Source organism: Anomalospiza imberbis, chromosome 6 (genome assembly GCF_031753505.1).
Source record: "Anomalospiza imberbis isolate Cuckoo-Finch-1a 21T00152 chromosome 6, ASM3175350v1, whole genome shotgun sequence".
In the NCBI taxonomy this organism is placed as follows: Eukaryota; Metazoa; Chordata; class Aves; order Passeriformes; family Viduidae; genus Anomalospiza; species Anomalospiza imberbis.
In genome coordinates this window covers 3452111-3474864 of record NC_089686.1, presented here as the reverse complement: position 1 = coordinate 3474864, position 22754 = coordinate 3452111, and the positions used below count along the sequence as shown (strand labels likewise).

Below are 22754 nucleotides of genomic sequence, written 5' to 3'. Positions count from 1 at the left end.
TGCTTTGGGATCCCACATCCCAGGGTCCTGACCTGTGGTGGGTCACAGGCACTAATCACCTGACAACCTCGTTAGTTCCCCTGGATGCTGCTTTAGGGATGCCTGGTGCTTCCCACCACAAGGATTTCACTGCTCTGTGGAATGTCACAGCTGCTGGCAAATCTGAGCACAGAGACAGCCCCAAAGTTAGAGTCCCCCCCTTGCTGCCTTGAAATCCCCCCAGATTCCTGTCCTGCCCACTGCTGCCATTGAATTGCCATCTCCTTTTGGAGATGAGGTAAGGTAACAACTGACCAGCCCTGCACTGGGAAGGGAGCTGCTGGTACCCCCGAAGCAGAAAATCCCTATTTTTATTACGGGACATTTTCTTGGATGAGAAGCTGAATGAAGGTGGGATGTGAAACTACCTTCTACTGAAGGATTACTTAACTGACAGGATTTTGCTGCTAGACAGCCCAGCTGATGCATGTGCAGCATGCCTGTGGATAAATCCGGCTCCAAATATAGCCAGGTCCTGCTTCCAAGACTGAAACCTGTGCTTGTGCTATGAATAGGACCAACACCATCCCCAAAACTGGGGCTTTCTGGCTGGTAAAAGAGGTGAAGTTTGTCAGTTTATTAAGCTATTAAGGGATTTCTCTGTCACAAATCTGCTTAATCCCTACAAACTGTTAACTGCCCCATGTCCAGTGGTGATGGATTCATCTCTAACACGGCACTGCACGAGGGACCTTCCTGCCTTTACTCTGAACCTGCCCCCTGAGGGATGAAGGGGTTATTTCAACCACCAGCAATGCTCATGGTTATGATGTCCTGGGAACAGTGACAGTTTTCCAAATGGAAAGCCAGACCAGATGGACAAAGGCAGGATAGACACAGTCCCTGCAAAAAACAACACGAGTAGCACACTGGTGCCTGCATTTATAAACCCTGAAGGACCAAAGTGCAGGGGTTTACTTCTAGATTTGATTTTTGTGAACAGACTTCTGGGCCAGAAGATTCCAGTTTAAAAACACCACCCCTGCTGAGAGGGATGGCCGAGAGCAGCTGTCAGCACAGGAAAAGAACGTGTGGGTCTCACCAGGTGACATGTCTTCAAGGAACAACGATAATGCCAAGTAACTCTCAAGCACTTGAAGGAACCTAAAAAACAACCAAACCCATCCAAGATAAACCATTTCATTTTGAAAGCAGAAACTGGGTTCTCCTCCTGTTACAATATACAACTTATTTCACAGTGAAGCACAACCCAAGTGAAGTGTCCAGAGAAGGCCATGGAGATGCTCCCAGGGCTGGAGCCCCTCTGCTCTGGAGCCAGGCTGGGAGAGCTGGGGGTGCTCACCTGGAGAGGAGAAGCTCCAGGGAGAGCTCAGAGCCCCTTGCAGGACCTAAAGGGTCTCCAGGAGAGCTGGAGAGGGACTGGGGACAAGGGATGGAGGGACAGGACCCAGGGAATGGCTCCCACTGCCAGAGGGCAGGGATGGATGGGATGTTGAGAAGGAATTCCTGGCTGTGAGGGTGGTGAGGCCCTGGCACAGGGTGCCCAGAGAAGCTGTGGCTGCCCCTGGATCCCTGGAAGTGTCCAAGGCCAGGCTGGACAGAGCTTGGAGCAGTCTGGGACATTAGAAGATGTCTCTGCCCATGGCAGGGGGTTGGAACAAGGTGGTCTTCAAGGTCCCTTCCAATCCAAACCATTCCAGGATTCCATTAACTTGCTGATTGTGAATTTGGGTGAAGTGAGAGAGATGAACGATGTGTAACTTATGAAACAGACAACAGCTTATCCAGAGCAACAAGGACACCAATTTAAAGACTAGATGTGTTTTAAAAACTGCCCAAGGATTTTCCAAGTGACAAAGAGGACATTCACACAGGAGGTTTGGTATCATTGCCCCTCAGTGCTAAGTCAGTGCACTTAAGGGCTCCAGTTGTCAGCAAATTGCTCTTAAATTACTGTTTTATTATGCCCTTGTTTTCAGTTTTCCATAAAAAGTTCTCAAAAGCCCATTCAGATAATTTGCCCAAGCAAGAAATGACTAAGAGAGGGATTCTTAGGATCATTAAGGTTGCAAAAGACCTCTAAGATCATTGAGTCCAGCCATTAACCAGATGCTCAAATCTGAAGGGCACCCTCCAAGCACGTTCCCAGAAGGACTGAAATAAATTGCAATTGTGTTTGGGGAGGAAAACCAGGAATTTGTACTAAAAGTTTAGGTTGGGATCCTTGATCTTGTGAAGCGACATATTGCAGCATTAGGGACTGGACAGAGGAACTGGGTGCTCCTGGATGGCAATCAAGCCTTTCTGGGGATGGACAACACCAAGGTTTTCATGTCTTGGATGGCCAACAGCAAAAGAGAAATCCAATTTATGCTTAGGCAGCTGGCAACTGCTTCCAGTGAGCCTGGGCTCAGTGGCCAAAGAGCAAGAGATGGCTATTTCTGGGTTTGCGGGAAGGTTTTTCAAGAGGCTTCCTCAGCAGCTCCCAGAAGAGGCTCCCATTGTTCGCTGTTTCCTGGATCATGAATGCGAAACTGAATCTGGGTGATGGGCAGAGCTATGTGGAGGGCACCCACTTTTTATTGTCAGAGGCAGAAAATTCAGCACCTGGACTCGTCCTGCTGTGCAAAGACCCAGCAACACATCACCACCCACCAGATTCTGCACACATCCATGGGAGATGCTGCACTTCCATCAAAATCCCCCAAATCTGTGGTAAGTGAGGTCATCTCCAGTCAGCCCTGGAATCTCACACCTATTCCAGCTGCCTGGATGCCTTCATCAGGGCTAAAGGGGTCAAGAAACCTGACCCTGCATATGAACAAACCTAACAACCTCTGCTTGGCCACAACATCATCTCCCAGTGAGTGACCATCATCAGACAAACCTGAATTCTATGTCTACTTGTTCCACTTTCTCCCAAGCACTTCTGTTTGCCTTCATTTCCAGTTGAATTTATCTGCTTTATGCTTGAATTCATCTGACTTCAGATTCTGAACTAGATGATCTTTAAGGTTCCTCCCAACCCAAACCATTCAGTGATTCTATGAGCAGGGTGGAGGAACCACACCCCACCTCACGCAGGGCAGTTTGCTGCAAAGATAAAGCAGAAGAGCAAAAAAAAAATCAAGAGATTTCACCCACAAGTCTGAATTTGCACCAAGTGTATCAACCAAGGGCAGGTTGCTGCCAGTCTCAGCCTTCCCACAACTGGGTTTACGGGTCTGTGAGATGGTCCAGCTCCACACCACCCATCACAGAAATCCACTCTCCAACAGTACTGCAGACACAAACCTCTGCCCTGGCTCCTGCTGCAGCAGCTCAACTGAAGGTGAAGCACAAAGTACTTCCAGCTGAAGGGATTTAAATTATTATTTGCAGTAATTAGCACCTGCACGTTGACCCTGTCACAATACTTTGTTTGGGCAATTTTACATCATTCCCTTCGTAAATCAGCCTCACTCAAAAGGCCAACATTAAGGAAAACAAAGCAAGAACCCTGTTGGAAACACTCTGTACCCCATCCAGAGCACATCAATACCTTCACTGTTAAACCTGGCAGCTTTCTCCCTCCACCAGAGGCCAAATAATCAGAATTTCAGCATGTGCCTCCTCGTTATTGCAACCGACGCTAATTAAAAGGAAAAACATCTCAACGATAAACGCTACTGCCGACCTGCCAACTGCACCAGGCAGAGAGGCAGGCTGTCACTGAAACGCTGCTGAACCCCAATCCTGCTCCTCATCCCCCCACGATCGATGCAACATCACAGCCAACACAGGGGAGAAGACACTGGCGGTGCTTCCAAGCACCTCCACGTCCGCCAGGCTGCGGCGTGTAAATCCCAACAAGCTTCCCCCTGCTCCGGGTCTGAATTTATGCCTGCGCCAGCGCTGACCTCAGCGGGGCGGGAGGACCTAATCCCACATGTCTGAAGGCAGCAGGAGCTGTGCCAGGCAGCACCGTGCCTGCTGGATCCACGGCTGCCTGGCACCGGCACCTCCCGCGGCTCCCGGCGCTGCGGCGGCCCCTGGGAACAGCTTCCTCACAGGTCACCAAAACCGCCCGCCCCAGCGGATAATGTGGGATCTGACAGGGGAAAAGCCAATAAATCCCCGTGGCCGGCTTTTTGCTGTCACTCCCTTCCATTCAGGTGTAACAGCCCAAGCTGGGGAGGACTGGGGAAGCACTGGTGAAGCTCTCACCCTGGAACAAGTCTTTGCTAGGAGCTGGGAACAGCCTGCAAAAAAGCCCAGGACACCGGGAGGGCTTGGGGACTGCTGTGTTCGGGATTAAGGGCTCTGCACTTCCCCTCCCGCAGCACTCAATCTCCCTGGAGGCTTTGAACCTCCAGGTCCAACACACTCAGTGCAACCCCAGCATCTTTGGTCTGTAATGAGATATAAAAAGGCAACCACAGAATTCCCCTTTTCCTGACTGGTCACTTTCCTTTCCTGGGCAGATTCAAGGGTGGACAACCTCTCTGAAGGACAGACAGACCTTTTGTCCACCAGCACCCACGAGGAGAGGACAGATAAGACATCACACAAGGCACATGCACCATCTCCCCTCCTCCAGCAGCCACATCCCACCTCTCACCCTGGCTGCATCGCGGTGCCAGGGAGCACCGGAGCGCGACGGAAAATCTGCCAGCGATGAGCAGCAACCTCTGGGTTCACATGGTGCTGGCTCCCCTCCGTGTTTCCAGCAGCTACATCACACTCTAAGAGGCTAAAAATACATTAGGAAAGTACTTAACGTTTCTTTTCCACCCGAGCGGCTACTGCAGAGAAGCTCCAAGGGGGAGGGGAGGTGAACAGACCAGAGTGGATGCAGGGAAGAGAGGAAAAAAATGGAGCAATGAAGCAATGTGGGACAGCACGTCCCACAAAAGGTGGTGGCCCGGGAAATCCCTGCTGGAGGCAACACTGGTTCCTTGGAAAACAAAAGCAAGAGCCACGTAACCATGACAAGCAAAACGTTTCTGAATACAGAGCAGGATTTCAGGCCAGGCTGGATGGGACTTGGAGCAACCTGGTCTAGTGGGAGGTGTCCCTGTCCACGGCAAGGGGTTGGAATGAGCTGATCTTTAAGGTGCCCTCCAACCCAAACCAATCTGTGATTCTGTGGTTCAGCAATGACAAGAGCAAAGAAGAATTCATGAAGGAGCATCTCCTCCATTCCTAATTACTAAGATTAAGAAGCTCCATGTAAATTAATTACACAATATTCCTTGTTAAATGCAGCAGTGAATATTTAACCACCAAAACCAATTAAGTTCCAAAGAGATAATCTTCCTGCAATGGCTCCCAACATTTCCCTGCGTGCAACAGGTGAGTCCTTCAGCACCCAGGGCCGAGGCAGGAGGGATGGGTTTGTCAGCACAGCTGGGTGGCAAGAGGTGCATGGACTGCTGCGCTTCATTTTGGAAGAACAGCCAGTTTCATGGAATTCTGGAATGGTTTGGGTTGGAAGGGACCTTCAAGACCACCCAGTTCCAGCCCCCTGCCACGGGCAAGGACAGCTTCCACTAGACCAGGCTGCTCCAAACCCCATCCAGCCCGGCCTTAAACACTTCAGGGATGGGGCAGCCACAGCTTCTCTGGGCAACTCTTTCAACCATGTCTCACAATTCTTCCTGGGACACCAGGCAAGGGGCAGGTGACATGTAAGTTCTGAAACAAAAAGCAAACAACCCCTTGCTCCTGTCTCCAAAACCCCTGTGTGGGATAAGACATGAGCCCTGCTCGACTTGCTACCTTTTTAAAGGCAGCTCTCCCTGGGCAGCGAGTTCAGCTGTCTGTCACTGGCACCTCCCCTCTCCATGATGCTCTCCAAAGCAACAGCAGCCCCATCCAGTGTTAGCAGGAGTTGGGAATTTCAGCACTGAAGCCAGGCTCAAGGACAAGCCTCCATCAGATCTTTCCATCCTGTCACCCCAAACAGGCTGATGAAACCCCACCAGAAGACAGAGCAGCTCAGCACCCTCCACACAACTTGTAAACTCCAAACGGGAGCAGAACACCCATTATTTTGGTCAGATGCAGAGCAAACTGGAATATTTCTCACCAAAACATCCCTTAACTCCCACTGAGATCCACAAGGACAGAAGAGCCAGCTCCACTGTGAGCAGAAATGAGTAAGACTTTCATATTTTTGCCACTATTTTCCCCCTCTGCCTCCTGAGCTTGCCAGAGCTCCAGTCATTAGGAGGCTGTTTGTACAAACCCAGAAGTGATGTATTTTTAGCACTGGAGAATTGCATGGCACGATCATTAAGGAGCTTCTGCAGACAGCAACAAGAGCAGGGATTTTTCCTTCTCTAAATTGGCTCCAGCCACTACAGTTTTCAGCCCAAAGCAGACTTTCAGGGAATTCAGGAGGAGCGGGAGCCTTTTTCCATGACATATTTAATGCTGAGCTGAAGTACACTCGATTTTCACACTGTGCATCCGACGGGAGGTTTTATGGATTTGTTTTCTAGGCTGTACTGTTGCACACTTTTGCTACAGAGCATAATACCCTGTATTATCACAACACTCCCTAGCAACAGGACTTTAATTTAGTGCAGAGATTTCCAGTGCTGAGAGCATTTCACTGACTCAGAGCAAAGATGACACGCTGGGAAACCTTATCAAAAGCCCCACGGGTGCCAAGGGAATCTACACCACATGAATGATGGCATTCGAGCTTCTCAACACAACGTGGCCAGCCCTGGCACAGAGAACACCTTGGGTAAGAGGAATTTGCTTCACTGATTTCACAATCCACAGTCCAGCCAGCGTGGAGTGATTCTACACTGATGGTAGCAGTGCCAATGGGTGGGAGATAAGAGTGAAAATCCAGCAAGTGCTCAGTGCTTGGACAGAGCAATGTGGGGAATGGTTCAGTGTCACAAATGAGAGCTCAGAGCTGGGGGGACATCAACAAGGACGAGGTGCCACCTCCTGCTTCTCACCCCAAGGTCAGGAGGAGGACGGATGCCCGGCAGACAAACCAACCAACCGCCTACAAAAGAAGTCCTGAAGAGTGAATCCAACCTGACACTGGACAAGAATGCCCGGTGCCAGTTTCCCTTTACTCACTGGAGCACCCATCACAGGCATCCTGTTCCCAAACCTCAGATGGGGAGGATGGACTTTGGGAAGCCCAGGAGAATACTGCCAAGGTCCCACCTGCCCACAGAGAGCACGCAAAGGTGCAGAAGCCCCACGAGCACTGTGGACACTGTCAGGTGAGGTGTTGCTCCACCTCTGCCAGCTGGGGCAGAAGAGCAGGAGAAAGCCGGAGCACCACGCACGGGTGGGTTGAGAAGGCTCGCGCGGCAGAAATGACACCGAAACCGTGTTCCCTGTGGAGAGCAGAGGGGAACCCATCAGCCCTTGTGCATGCAACGAGGAGACAGGAATATCAGAGCAGCCGTGCCAGGTCTGATGGACGAAGATATCCCGACGACATCCTGGGTCAAGTGGCTTTTGTTGGCTGCTGTGCAAAGCCAGTTTAGCTCAGCCGGCCCACAGAGCCCGGCCCACGGCAAGGGTCAGCAAGGATTAAAAGCATAATTAAACAGGAGCTGCAGATTGCTTCCAGGAGCCCCATCACTCCCTGAAGCCCGTGAGCTCAGCCACGGGAAAACGCTGCTGGTTTTGCTGCTTCTGGGACCTGGGGTACAGGTGGGAAATGAGTTCACTGCCTGCTTTCACTTACACCAGGGTTATACTGCTCACATGCCTCCGCATGCCTTCAAATCCAGATTTTCAGTGGAATTTCCTAGGATGCAAGAAGCCAAAGAAATAAACCATGCAATTTCTGTATCTCTTTTTTGAGCCTAATCCATAAAAAACACCCGAATCTTCCTGACTTTCAGTGAGGAGACTACAGGCACAACCACAGGCACGGAGGAAATACTCCTCTGACTTCTTCATTTCAATTGCAAAAAGCCTTTTAGCAAAAGCTTAATTGAAATGCAGATAAGTTCCTTCAAAGGCTAAAATAAATATATAAAAAATTATCTGAATGTCATAACGGTGTCGCCTAAAATGGATAAAGGATTTAGAAGGGGGAAAAATAATACTAAAAATAAGTTATGAAGGGTATGCAAGGTATTGATATACAGCACATGGTTTAAACTGTTAATCACTGAAGAGATTCCAGTACAAAAATAAAGAGACTGAAGCTGCACATAATGGAGGAGCTGCTCTATTTATAAACTTCTCTGTGCAAAGGGCAGTGAGGGCCAGGATGAGCCAGCAGTGGAGGCAGAGGGGCGCTGCTACGGAGCCTATATTTGAGGGAAAATAAACAAGGTTTTTTATACATTTTTTTTTTCCTAAAACGTTGTCAACAAAATCAAACCGAGTTGTCCAGGAGCCTGTCCATGCCCCAGCCACGTGAGCAGCATTTCCAGCCCTGGCATGTGACAGCTCTCCCAATTTAGCCAGTAACTGACTCCCTCTGACCTGTAATAACACCGCTCCCAAATTAGAGCCCTCAATTTGACTTGGCTCTGGGCCTTCCCTCCCAGCGACATAAAGCATCCTTTTTCCCCCCCTCTCCCCGAACATTCCTAATCCTGTCCTCTTGCACTGCCAACTCAAACTCCCATTTAGGCTTTTCCTATTTTTTCGGGGGGCGGGGGGGAGTGGTGGTTGTGGAGGGATGAGGGGGTGCAGGCAGCAAAGGGCAGGGAAAAAAGACCGGTGGAAAAACACCAAGAGACAAAAACAACAACAAAATCAGACAAAAATTCCAAGTTGGTGACATTCAGCTGGAAAAGCTCAATGACTCACATGCAAATAAAATCTGCCTAAATTCACTGTTGCATGACGCAGGCCACTGGCTTCAGCATGAAAAGGGCCGGGATGAAATCATCCACAATTAAATGGGAGCTTGGAAGGCTGCAAAAGCAGCCGCATCAGCGCGGCTCCCTCGGCTTAATAGGAAACACAAAGGAAGGAAGTTCAGCGGAGTGAGAACATCCCCCTTTTTCCCTCCTCTCCGCCGACACCTCGCACCATCAGTCATCCCCAAGCCTCGGCGTGGCTCCTCCGGCATCGCACGTCCGCGCTCGGCTCCGGCAAGCTGTTCCCCAGCAGCCTGCTGCCAGATTTTAATGGGCTTTCCTGGAATACCAGCTCAAAAGTGAAATAAAAATAAATGTGGCTACGTAGCAAGGCAAATCCCCTCCCCTCCCCACCAGCTTCTTCCAGAGATTTCCGTCCTGATCTTTGCAGAATGGTCGGAGATATTGGAGAGTTAACGTTGAGAAACCCTGGAGCAAACCCAGTCCCTCCCCAAACGCCCCGTATACGCAGGGAGGGATTTAAATCTCAGTTCTCAGGTTTGCTCTTGCATTGCAACAGTGCTTTAAACCTCACGAGTTCCCAAATACTGTCTGAAGTCACATTATAGGAATGCACTTGGAGTGACCCGCAGGGAATGGGGTGGCAGGGTTTCCCCTTATGCCAGGATGAGCACCAGGCTCTGCATCCTACCCCTTCCACACAACCCTTCCGTGGGGCTGTGCCATGAGCCAGGTCACTGCCCTCCTTCAAGCCAAAGTAACAATGTGAGGGGGAAGAATAAACTAAAAAAGGTCATTTTAACCTGGACTGGGAGTCACAGCACAGTTTTCAAAAGGCTTTTGGCACTCCAGCTTAGAAGGGAAAACAAGCCTGAAAACAAGAGCTGGCACCCTCCAAAGTGCTGCTCTGGGGATCACCCCATGAGTGCCATCCCTCTGATCTGCTCTGGTGAGATCCCACCTGGAGTCTGGCATCCTGCTCTGGGACCCCCAACACAGGAAGGACACGAAGCTGCAGAAATGAGTCCAGAGGAGGCCACGGAGATCCTCGCAGGGCTGGAGCCCCTCTGCTCTGGAGCCAGGCTGGGAGACCTGGAGGTGTTCAAGGGGAGAAGAGAAGGCTCCAGGGAGACCTTAGAGCCTCTTCCAGTGCCTAAAGGGGCTCCAGGAGAGCTGGAGAGGGACTTGGGACAAGGCATGGAGGGACAAGACAATGGGGAACAACTTCCTACTGTCAGGAGCAGGGCTAGATAGGATATTGGGAAGAAATTCTTCCCTGTGAGGGAGGTGAGACCCTGGCACAGGCTGCCCAGAGAAGCTGTGGCTGCCCCTGGATCTCTGGAAGTGTCCAAGGCCAGGCTGGACAGGGCTTGGAACAACCTGGTGATCGTATGATCCACCTGGGATGCAGGAGGACAGCACCCCAAGCATCCAAGAGTGGCCACAACCAGCTGTGAGGCCACTGAGAGAGGCTACTGCACCTCACTTCAGCAACAAAGTGAATCCCCTCCCACAAGGAGAAATCAGGTGATCAGCTTCACATTCATTTGGAAACCGGGTGCTTCAACCTTTCTGGACTTCAGCTCAGGCTGCATGTGCCTGTCCCTGGGATTATCCCCAGAGCCGTGCTTTTGGAAGATTCCAGCCTGAGCTGAAGGCTTCTCAGCACTCGCTCACTCTGGCCCGCAGAGGCTGCAGGAGCAGGGTGTGAACAGGTCCATAAAAGGGAACTGGGAGACTTCAGCCTCCTGCCAGTAAGCCTACATCTGCTCTGGAGGAATCTGCACCTCCCCAGGAAAAAAAAAAAACAAACCAAAAAAACAAAACAAAAAACAAGCATCAAACTATAAAAATAATATATCGAGGTCTACAAGTGGGGAAAAGCTGCAAGTGCCTGCAGGACGACATCCGACTGTGCCCGGGCCATCTGGTCACCCACCCTCAGTGACACTGCCCTCCCTTCACCACCAGATGCTAATTCCTTTCATCCTGCCTGGCCCTCCGCTGGTGTAATTTTAGGTCTGTGAATAGGACCATCTGCCTTTGAGATGCTCGTTTATTTTTGGCTGAGCCCTCCCTTTCACCACTCCCTCCTTAAAGGAAGTCCAAACCAGGCACTGTTGGGAACAGTGCTCCTTGTCTGGTCCTCTAATCACCAGGCATTAACGAGCTATCTAGAGGATGTTCTGCTCCTCTGTCACTCGTCAAATTGGGGGCGTCATTATCTTCAAAGCACTTTGCAAACACTTTTTTCCTTCCTCCCCGTGTTGCCACCACAAAGTAGTAATTATTCACTTCTCTCTGAATATGGTGGGCTTGGTCCAGCATCCTGGAGCTCTGCCAAGACGTGCTCAGCAAAATTCAACATGGCCAAAGTAAAGCTAAAACAAAGTGGTTCCTATCTTTGGATGCTGAGGACTGCTACCGTTGCTTCCTTTCCCACAGCTGACATGGAAATGGTAAAAATAAAAATAAATGCTGGAACTGCAGCAGCCAATAGTGTAATTTCCACGTATTAAGCGATGCCTGGACAAAAAGGGAGTTTTGAGGAAAAGTTCTGCTTTTATACACATCTAAGTGCTATGAATGAAAGTCACTGTCACAATTATGGAAAACAGTAATTAGCAAAATACTGCAGAAAAATGCTGAAAGAAATGCTTCTGGCTGGGGTGGCCGTATGGGTTCTCTCAGCCAAAGCTGCACATGGGTAAGTCCTGAGACCACAGCAAGGCCATGGGCAACCCCACCACGCCAGGGGCTCAGCCCATCTCTTGGGATGGATGTTGCATCCAACTCTTGGGATAAATGTGTGTCCTCCTACATGTCCCAGCCAAAGGCATCCCGGACTGCTTGGGGGGACGTGGGCAGGGTGAGCAAACCAGCTGAATCTCTGCATCTACCAGCCACAAAATCACTGATTTTCCTTCTTTTTAAGAGTTTCACAAGTGTCTGAGACGGGTGGGAAGAATGGTTCCAGGTAACCCCTTCCAGAACCAACTGGCTGCTTTGCACAAATCCAGGTTGTGCAAAGCTTGTGCAGCTCTACCAGAAGTTGTTTTGTTTTGTTTTGTTTTTTTAAAGATGAGGAAGGCTGTGGTTCAGTCTGAGGTTTGAGCCGGTTCTCAGCTCTGTTATGAACCTCCAGGAGCTACAGGACGTGGAGCCTATTGCTGGAAATCAGGGATAGACACCAGAGATCATCAGCACAGGGGAGCCCCCCTTACTGTATGCACCCCAAAGGCTGAACAGCGGGAGCCTGCTATGCTGCCAAGCCCCTCACAGGGAAAACATACCCAGGGCTTCAAACAAGAAAATTTCTGTGCAATGCTTGAGGTGTGAAAATCAAGCCCTGGCTTTGGCTGGCCACAACTCTCTGCCCTGTGGGAGCCTTGGAAAACACCTGGCTGTTCATCACTTCAAATTCCCTGCAGTAAATGAAAGAAAAAGTAACTTAATGGATCTGATCAGATCTCAGATTTGACAGGATTTCCTGCCTGGGTAAAAACTGACCCATTTTGCTTTGGCATGAAGGTACGATGAACAGAAAACTACACTAGCTGGGCTGTGAAGTGAGGACAAGCAGCTTCACCCCCACGCTGGGGTGAATTCCCAGGAGGAATCGGGGGATGCAGACATCCCCCCCCTCCCCTTTCTGCTGCTCACACCGCCCAGAGAGAAGCACTTGACCAAAGGCAGTGATGAGTCACTGCGAGGAGGAGACTTTGTCATCTCACCCACTTTGATCCTGCCCTGAAGTGCCAACGTCAAAGAGGAGGGAGGGGAGAGCTGGGGCTGAGCCAGGGAGGACGGGAGAATCTGTGCATCTACAACAGAGGCGTTCAAAGCCAAGTGAAGCTCCTCTCTTTTGGGAAACCCCCACGGAAAAGTGACACAAAGAGCTCACTCTCCCCAGCCTGTAGCAGAGCAGCAACACTCAGCTGACTCCCTGTGTCCTTCCCAGCTGCACAAGCACTCATAAGGTTAAAATACACCTTTCCCTGGGTAATTCACCTTTCCCCGTGGAATTCACTGTGCTGCACTGCTGCCCGCAGCAGCTGGCTTGTCTTTCCTTTATTACCAGCCTCACGTTTTGTTTCTCATATACCCACGAAGTGCTGCAGGACCTCAAAACAAAGAGACACGTTGTTCCTTCAGAATAAAACCGCTGTTCGCCCAGTTTTTGTTGATATCTCACAAAAACATCCTAGGAGCTGTAAAGATTTGTTGTAGGGGGGGCTAAAACGATGTGTCCCAGTCACAGCTTTTGCACTGGGAAGGTTTCCATGATCCCTTTCCACTGAGAACACATGAAATGGGTAAATGTGGACACTGAACTTAAAGGACAAAGCACACAGGTCCTGGCAATTACACATTCCCACTGCCTGGCTGGGTGGCTTGGCCATGCCGGGTTCCTCTCCTGTAATTGGTGATGCCCACCAAAGGCACCACAAATACGCTGAGGAATCCAACTCCTGTCCCAGCTCTGAGCAATAACGAGTTTGACACTTGTTAGTGCTTGAAACATGAAAAGCTTTCACGATTAAGTCAAGTTTTCACTAAACCAAAATCATCCTCCACCCCTTATCTGGCTAAAATGTCTGTTTTCAGCTATCAAAAAAGCCACAAGGAGAATTTTTGAGATTTCATTTTCTTGACTAAATTCCATAATATTTGGGAAGAAATTTCCAACAAAATGAAAATCTTGTATTTTTGTGGAGGGAGGGGGAGGAATAGACCGCCCTGCAGAAGAAAATTCCCTTCCCTGCATCTTGTTTTCCTCTGAAGAGCAGCTACACATTGCAGTTAGCCACAGGGAAGGATTCAACCTCCACGACTCAGAAGAGATGAACAGTAGGAGTGACAGGATTTCTGGAAGCTGATGACCCCTCTCTCACCCTCCAGGCTACTGATTCCAGCTAATTGTAGCCTCAAGTAGCTCTGAGCCAATTGACAGCACCACAGCAATAAATGTGCAGAAATCCAGTCAATTCGGAGAGATACACAACGCTGGCTGGGGTCCAGCAGCCCGATCCATTCAGGCATGAAAAAAAATTAAAAGAATATTGTTAAGGGCATTGTCCAGCTGCCTTTTCAACCCTGACAGGTTTGGGGCATCAGTCACCTCTTTGGGAGCCTGTCCCAGGTGTTTGACCACCGACTTGGTAAAGAAATCACAGATTCACAGACTGCTTTGTGTTGGAAGGGACATTAAAGACCATCCAGTTCCTCCCCCTGCCATGGGCAGGGACACCTTCCACTATCCCAGGGTGCTCCAGGCTCTGTCCAACCTGGCCTCAGACACTTTCAGGGACAGGGCAGCCACAGCTTCTCTGGCCAAGCTGTCCCAGTGCCTCATCACCCTCATTAGAAAGAAATTCTTCCTATAATCTAATCCAAACCTCTTTTACTTTAAAGCCATTACTGCTTGTCCTTCCAACTGAAATATTCTATTCTATTCTATTCTATTCTATTCTATTCTATTCTATTCTATTCCATTCCATTCCATTCCATTCCATTCCATCCTCATGCAATTCCATGCAGCTGGGCTCTGCTGCAGGCAAATCCTGCAGAAAGACCTGATTGCTGAATACCTCCAGCAATTCAGACCCTGTCTGGAGAGGTGCAAACTGCACCCATCCAACACAGAAGAGCCTGGGCAAGGCTTTTCTATGTCATGATGCAGCAATAGCATCATCCCACTCAGCACTTCATCTGCAACCTCTGTGGCAGGGGGAGGTTTACATCCCAGCTCCCCACAGGAAAAGTGAAGCCCCCAGCTCAAAGGGATTCCTGCAACTGCTCAAACACCCCAGGTTTCCAACTCTCTTTGTGTGGAGTGAAGGGGAAATTCAGGATTTGGGGTTTTACACAACTCTGAGTTATCCTCTGCCACCTCCACTTTCCCACTGTGTCTCCTCCTGGTATTTGGAAGGGAAATGTCTTAAGCAGAGGAGAATTGGAGGCTGCAGCTCTCTGGCAATCTGTTAAAGACAGGCACTCACACAGGTAATGCTTGCAAAGCCTCTGCTCCTCTTCTGGGCCACTTCACAAGCAGCAACACAGCAAGGGACTCGTTAAAGGCAGAAAACTGAGCACCAGGAACAAATTCCCTGCCCTGCCACCTTCCACAGCCCCTTTGCCACTGTGGAACATGAGGATAGAGACACAGGACAACAAACTGCAGCTCTCAGCGGGTGACAAGGAAAGCTGCAAAGCAAACACTGAGGGGTTTATATGGAAACACAGCACAGTGTTATTCCTAGAGATGCTTCTCTATCAGATGCTGACAATTGGTTCAGAGCATGGAAGTGCCCCAGATTCAGCAGGACCAGCTCCCAGCAGCACAGGGAGGAGCTGGCAGAGGTGCTGAGAAGCCCTGGCTTCCCACTTACACCACATACCCCTGGGAAAAAACTTGGAAAACAGTTTTTGGGGAGACATCAGAGATGCAGTAAATTCCTGGCTTGATAAAGCAACCAAATGTGAGGCCATGCTCAGCTTTCAGGCCTTATAACAGCCACCACTGTTTGCAGAAGGAAGTTATTTCAGGGTGAAACCTGATCAGCTCCCAGGGCAGCAGCACAAAGGCTGGGAGAAGCATCTCGCTGCTCTCCCTGGGATGCAGCTGCCAGGGAGCTGCCTGAACCACAGAGCTGGCACTCCCTGCTGTCCCTCTCCTGCCCCTCTGTGTCACACGGTGCCTGCCCGTGCCACTGACACCGACCTGGATGGGATGAGGATGCTGAATGCAAATGGAGTGAAGCAGAATAGAACAGAATAGAATTTACTTTCTCCCAGTGCCCCAGAGGACTTCCACTCCCTGCATGACTTCCAAGTGTGTTTTCTCCTCCACCACACCAAGAGCTCGGCACAAGCACTGAGGATTCCTCCTTGCAGGAGCTGATAGAGATGGACAGATCCCTCTGGAAAAGCCATGGAGCTGCAAGGCTGGAGCTTGCCAGCCTTCCCTTTATCCTCAGCCCAGCCTTTCCTCGCTTTCAAGTGAGTTTAAAGCTTCCTGCACTTTTTGGGGGTGTGGCAGGACACCTTGTTAGTGGAAGATGAGTGGCAAAGTCAGAACTCTTCCAGCCCTGCTGTCCTCCTTGACGTCAAGGCTGACATCTCCCACTGCTCCATATCCCAATGATTTTCTACTACACCAGATTAGAACTGGGTTTTAAAAAACATCCCCTCACCCCCAACCACCCAACTACCACTAGTGCAAGGAACAAGGCAGTGCAGAATCATCTCCATGTGACTCAGATCTGCCTCCAGGTGGGTGACATCCAGGAATTCCCCTGGATTGCTGGCCAAGGTGTCACCCACCACCGGTGTTTCACTGGAATTCACTGCTGACGTTGGGAAGCAGCCTCCCTGCTCAGGTTAACATAGGTGCTCATCAGCCAAAATTGCTCCTGCAGCAACTCATGCCTTCCAGCCATGACCAGAAACCACCTACCCGGGGAGAAGAATGCAAAAGTAGCAAAGGGACATGGGTGGTTTGGGATTTGAGAGAGGAAAACAACATTCAAATGTCAGATGAAAACAAAACAACCTCTGAAAACACTGCTACTTTTATTTTGTTTGAGGCACTTTCTGGGTAAAACCATTGAATCAGAAGTACCCAAAGCTCCAGCAGCTGCTGTGTCCTGCGCAAAGTTTGCATTCAAGGAGGTTTTTCTTCCCCCCAGCTCTTAAAATAAAAAGTCTGTTTCTCCAGCCTGGCCAAGCCACTTCACCACACTGCAGTGCAAAGCCACTCCCAGCTCTCCCAGGGCTGGGGATTACTGGGCTACAGACCCGTGGCCTTACCATACAAACCCAGTTTCCTGGATACTTGCACCACAGCCTCTAAATTCTGTTGTGGTCTGGACTTCACAGGCTGCTGGTTTTAATATTTTCGGATGCTGGAAGCAAGGCAAGTTCCCTGCAAATCCCAGCCATTTTCTTAACCTTTTTTGTTTGTTTGTTTGTTTGTTTGATTTTCCTTTTCCATGATGTTGTGGAAGAGACACAAGCCATGATGTGGCAGGACACAAAGGTGACTCTGGACACAGCTGGGTCCCTCCATCCCTGACTCTCAGCAAACAGTTTCTAACAGATGATGGGGCTGCCTGAAACCACAACTGCTTTCAACCTCTTTTCATGTGAAGACCAAATGAAGGTACTTTTCATTACCTAGATGTGTCTATTACCAATCTGATTTATGGCTTGGCATTATTCAGGGAGATTAATGAAGTGTCCTTGCTTCTAAAGATAAAACATCTTTCCAAATCCTTCCCATACATGTACTGCTTGCTCAGCATTCCTGCATTATTCATTGGTAACATCAGAGAAGTGCCTTTTGCAGTGCCTTTCCCACAGCAGTGCCCTCCAAAGTGGGCTGCTGCAGGTGGGATGAGGAGACCCAGACCCACCTCCTTTTCCTGAACAGGGCAGTTTAACTCCTCTAGGATTATTCAGATGAATGGGGCTGTGACTTCTCTATGCTGTTTCTCCCCAGAAGCCTCCTAGCCTTTCACATTGGGGTTTATCTTCCAGCCTCCTCCTAAAGGATCATTTAGGCTTGAAAAGATCCTTAAGGTTCAGTCCAGCCATTAACCCAGCACTGACAATGCCACCATTAAACCCTGTCCTCAAGTGCCACATCCACATATCTTTCAAATCCCTCCAGGGATGGGGACTCCACCACTTCCCTGGGCATCCTATTCCAATGTCTGACCTTTGCTCCAGTCTGATGCTGGGGACTCTCTGGGTATCTTGCCAGGCAAATTTCCCCAAAGTTCTACGAGAAGCTGAGGCTGCTGACACGAGCAGTAGCATCTGATCAGCCAACGTGTGATGCTGAGTAAGGACATGTTTGTCATTTCTTCTTGGCCTGTTTCACAAGCTTTGTGGCTACTGTCATGCCCCAGGCACCTTCACAGTACATGGGGTGAGGCCTTAAAGGGAAAGCAAAAAAAAAAAAAACCCAAGCTCTGGGGAGGGGATTGCAGCTGGCTACAGGGATCAAAGCTGTGGGCAACAACTCCCATGAAACTTCACCACCCACAGGCACCCAGACCTCACCCAACAGCCAGCAACAGGAAAGTCAACCTTACTGCACATTTGAATCAGAGCCTCAATTCTCTACACCCTAAAAAACGTTTATTTTTTGATGGTGATGTGGGGAGGCAGGACCCATCTGATTCACCACTATTTTAGGAATGTCCAAGCCAAGCCCACCAAGTCAGTGCTCCCCTCTCAGTGCAGAATGCACAGAGCCCACCCTGATCACAGAGCTCTGGAGATCTGGAGCTGGCAGAACGCACAGAGCCCACCCTGATCACAGAGCTCTGGAGATCTGGAACCTGGCAGAACGCACAGAGCCCACCCTGATCACAGAGCTCTGGAGATCTGGAACCTGGCAGAACGCACAGAGCCCACCCTGATCACAGAGCTCTGGAGATCTGGAGCTGGGCAGAACACACAGAGCCCACCCTGATCACAGAGCTCTGGAGATCTGGAACCTGGCAGAACGCACAGAGCCCACCCTGATCACAGAGCTCTGGAGATCTGGAACCTGGCAGAACGCACAGAGCCCACCCTGATCACAGAGCTCTGGAGATCTGGAGCTGGGCAGAACACACACAGCCCACCCTGATCACAGAGCTCTGGAGATCTGGAACCTGGCAGAACACACAGAGCCCACCCTGATCACAGAGCTCTGGAGATCTGGAGCTGGGCAATGCTGCCTTGCATTGCACAAAACCAGACTCTCGTTCAACACTGGCCAAACTTGGTTCAACACCACACCAAGAGAAACCCACCACCAACCCCACTCCATCTCAGAGAATCTCATCACCTGCACACTCAGAACTTGAGGAAACCCTCAGTGCTGGCAGAGGACAGGCTGGGAAGAAGGCAGCAAATACTTCTGCCACCATATGAAAACACAGATCCTCAGCAAACAGCATTCTGGAACTTGCTTTTGATCTCAGGTTTTGCCTGTAGCATCTCCTTGATTAAACCTGTATTCCATCAACAAATCCTAGCCCAGGGGATAAACCAGATAATCAAACATTTCAGCTTGTTGCTGAATTTCTCCAATATAAACAGCATGTTCATAGTATAAACCCAAACTTTGCTAATTCTCCCAGCTATCACCATCTCAGCCATCTGAACACTGGTGACCTCCAGCAAAGTGTGTCGTGGCTTTTCATCATCCTCCCTGCAACACTGCAGCAAAACAAAACCTGTGCTTCAGCCCAGACCTCCCTGATGCCAGGTGTGTTGTCACACAGGAGAGCAAGGCAACTCTTTCACTATGGGAGTGAATTTCAGAGCACCCACAGAATTCTTTCCAATTCAGGCAGGGAAGTGCAGCTCCCTCACTGTCCCACCACAGCCCCAGGTGTCCTGCACAAACCAGGGCTCCCAGGGACTTTCTGTGCTCTTGCAATGGCAGGTTGGCTTCCAGAAAATGAGGGCTCAGGGCAAAGTGGTGGAAGAAGCATTATTTTTATACATCAGGGGAAATTTGTTTGCAGTAAGGGCATCCAAGCTCTGGACCAAGAAGGCAGGACAATCTTTTTCAGAGGACAAGTTTAAGAGCAGAGAAGACAAATGTGTCCAAACAGGCCCAACACAACCAGTGCAGAAAGACAGAGAGGCCACCTCAATGCTCTTTCCAGGGGTCTCTATAGGAGATATTTTCAGTACCTTTATAAACAATTTAAGGATAAAAACACTCATTCAGAAAATTCAAAGTTAAGCAGTTCAAGGGACATCTCCATCACTCGTTCTTCTTGAGGCTCCTGCACACATCAACTGATGCTGCCCCTCCAAAGCAGGGGAGGGCTGTATCACAGAATCACAGAAGGGTTTGAATTGGATCTTAAAGATCATTTCATTCCAACCCCAGAATAGCCCAGTTTGCTCCAAGCCCTGTCCAACCTGGCCTGAAAAGATCCAGGGACCCAGGGGCAGCCACAGCTTCTCTGGGCACCCTGTGCCAGGGTCTCCCCATCCTCACAACCAAGAATTTCTTCCCAAAATCCCATCTATCCCTGCTCTCTGGCAGAGGGAAGCCATTCCCTGTGTCTTGTCCCTCCATTCCTTGTCCCAGGTCTCTCCCCAGCTCTCTTGGAGCTCCTTTAGGGATTGGAAGGGGCTCCAAGGTCTCCCTGGAACCTTCTCAAGCTAAACAATCCTTGAACACCTTCCCATGGATCTTCTGCAAAGGCGAAGTCGACCTCACTCCACACAGAGCTGCAGAGATCCTCAGTGGCTAAGCTGGACTCCAGCTCCCCACTGTTCAACAAAAACAGGATCATTCACACCTGCTGGGACACTTTCTCACCTCTGGCAGATGAAGCCAGTTGGAAGTTTACAGTCAACAGGCTCCTCGCCCCTGCTTTGCAGTTCAGTGAAATTGCTTTAAAGAGCCTTTGTCTAGAACAACACAGACAGAAATATTTACTTAAAAACAAACAAGTAGGACAAAAAGTGCTTTTCCTGAGCTTCTCAAGGCACAAGGGTTTGATTGGAAAGTGCAGGGCTGGTGGGGAGGGGAGTCTTGCTCAACAGCTACAGTAGGTGATAGGACTGAGCACCTGAAAGGCTGGAAAAATAGCTTTAGAAAGCATTAGCTCCCACACTTTCATGTAATCAGATACAATGCTAGCCAACAAAATCCTGGGTTTAATAGCCAATCCAAGTTTTCCTTGGCTGGCAGACAAAATTTGCTTTCTGTTTTTTAACTCCAGCATAAGTCGCTCTTGAGAAACAGATTTTGCCTGTGTCGTATTTTAAACAAGTCAATATGAATGTGATTTAGAGGAGCTAGAACTCAAAGGCTGCGATGCTGTCTTTCCATTTCTCATTCCTGAGCAAATGTCTACTCCTGTCTGTCTGTCTGTCTAGCACAGAGGAAGCCTGTCTAGGGCAGCAACGTGTGATCCCCCCAGTCATTTGTGAATGATTTTCCATCATTCTGAGCAGATTTATTCTGGTTTATAGCCATTGTATTGACATGCTCATTGTATCTCACTGCCCTGGCCCTAAAGATCTCCATGTGTGCACAGGTAAGAGAGCAGCTGCAGGTAAAACTCTAAATGGAAAAAAAAAAAAAGAGTGACCATCGCAGAGATTAGATGTATTCAGTAAGACTGGAATCAGGCCATACATATATATAATATTTTAGAATGTTACCCTTTTGGATAATTGGCCTATTCCAATTTGGGTACCAAGATTCTTTCTGAGCTGGGAAGGTTGCACAGTTTAGATTCCCCTCAAAAGGTGAAGGACCCATTTTCCAGTTTTCTAAACCCACATATGCACAGGAACTTGTGACCTAAAGGTGAGTATTTTACAGTGTGTTGGTTGCCTAAGGCAGCAGTTGGACTTGATGATCTTAAAGGTATTTTCCAACCTAAACTATGAATCTACAGGTATGTATTTAAATAAATACCCTGGTTTTGCAAGAAAAGATTGTTCTGAAGACCCAAGAGTGTAGGTATTGCACTGTATGGTTACACTACACTACTGCAGGGTGCATTATTACAAATGGGATTTTTCTGTCTTCACAGGCCAATTAAAAACCCAACACGTTGCTAAGAGGCCTTTAAGGTTTTATTTTTAAACTTTCTTTAAACCAGCCATGCACGACCAGGGACAGGAACCTGTCGGTGAAGCACACACCCCTGTGCCCAGGCGGGCAGGAGGCACAGGAGCACATCAGATACAGCAAACACATGACCACAGCTCTAAAAATACACTCTGGTATCATGAAGGCCAGGAATAGCCCAGGAAGGGGGGATGGATGGAGCAATCCTGACAGGATTTTCTTTGTTTTATCTTTTCACAACTCCCAAAGGCTGCAACTTTGAAAGATTAACCCTGTGAGAGGAGTATATGTGCTTAGCTCCAACCATCACCCCCATGGGGCAATCCCTGGGGAATGGCAATCCCTGGGGAATGATGGTGATGCCAGCAGCACCAGGTGAGCCTGCTGCTGCCAGGACCAGCACTGGGACAGGCTCCTTGGGCATCACAGCCGTGCTGCTGTGGCACCTGGGGACAAGATTTAGTGGTGGCATTGGCAATGCTGAGGGAGTGGTTGGACTTCGTGGCTTTGGAGAGTTTTTCCAACCCAAATAATTCAGTGATTTTATGATTCTTGTGACACCTCTGAGTGTCTTCCCTGGCTGAAGGGATCAAAACCCCTACTGGGAGCCCAGTCATTGATCTGCTTGGGAAAAGAGTGCGACCTGGAACGCACACAGCTGAGTTCAGAGCGCCAAGAAAAGTCCCTCCAGGCTCTGCATAAAGGGGACTTCATAGGGAAGAAGTAAAGAGAGATCACAGCCACTGCCAGGTAACCTAAGGGCCTGCCAGGAGGTTGGAACAGCCTGTCTTCCTCGTGAAAAGGGATCGGTATTTTCAGAATGTGCATTCTGAGACAAGGCTGGAGCCCAGGGAAGAAACACGGCAGGTCAGGGGAGAGACAGAGATATGAAAAATAAACCCACCAAAAACCCCCACTACGAGACTGCTCACAGATTCATCAGTGCAAGGCTCAGGAGGGGCTGGACTGTGGTCATTTATTCCAGCTGACTGAATTACAAGAGGAAAGAGAATTTAACATTTGGGGAGCCCTGCACCCTGGCCTGCCGCATCTCCACCAAGGACCCTGTGGGAAGCTGACATTTCCAAATTAAACCCCATGCAGAGTCCACCCGAGTCCCTCATAAGCTGCTGAAAGGGTTAATCACACCACAAGCAAAATACCCAAACCCCATCTCCAGCCTGGACACCTCCAGCATCCATTGCCAACCCTCTGAGTTTCCAAAACCAGCTACCACCCTCCACTGAGAGCGCCCACGTGGGTATTTATATATGGATGGATCAATTCCCTGTGTCCTCCTGGATAAATGAAATGACTGAGTTTCCTTAATCATTCCCCTGAAC

At 49.5% G+C, this 22754-nt stretch overlaps 1 protein-coding gene across 5 annotated transcripts in view; it reads right to left on the bottom strand.

The window, feature by feature from the left end:
• Positions 1–22754, bottom strand: part of SAMD4A (sterile alpha motif domain containing 4A) — a 97738-nt gene that overhangs the window by 40588 nt on the left and 34396 nt on the right. The gene's annotated exons all lie outside the window — the stretch shown is intronic.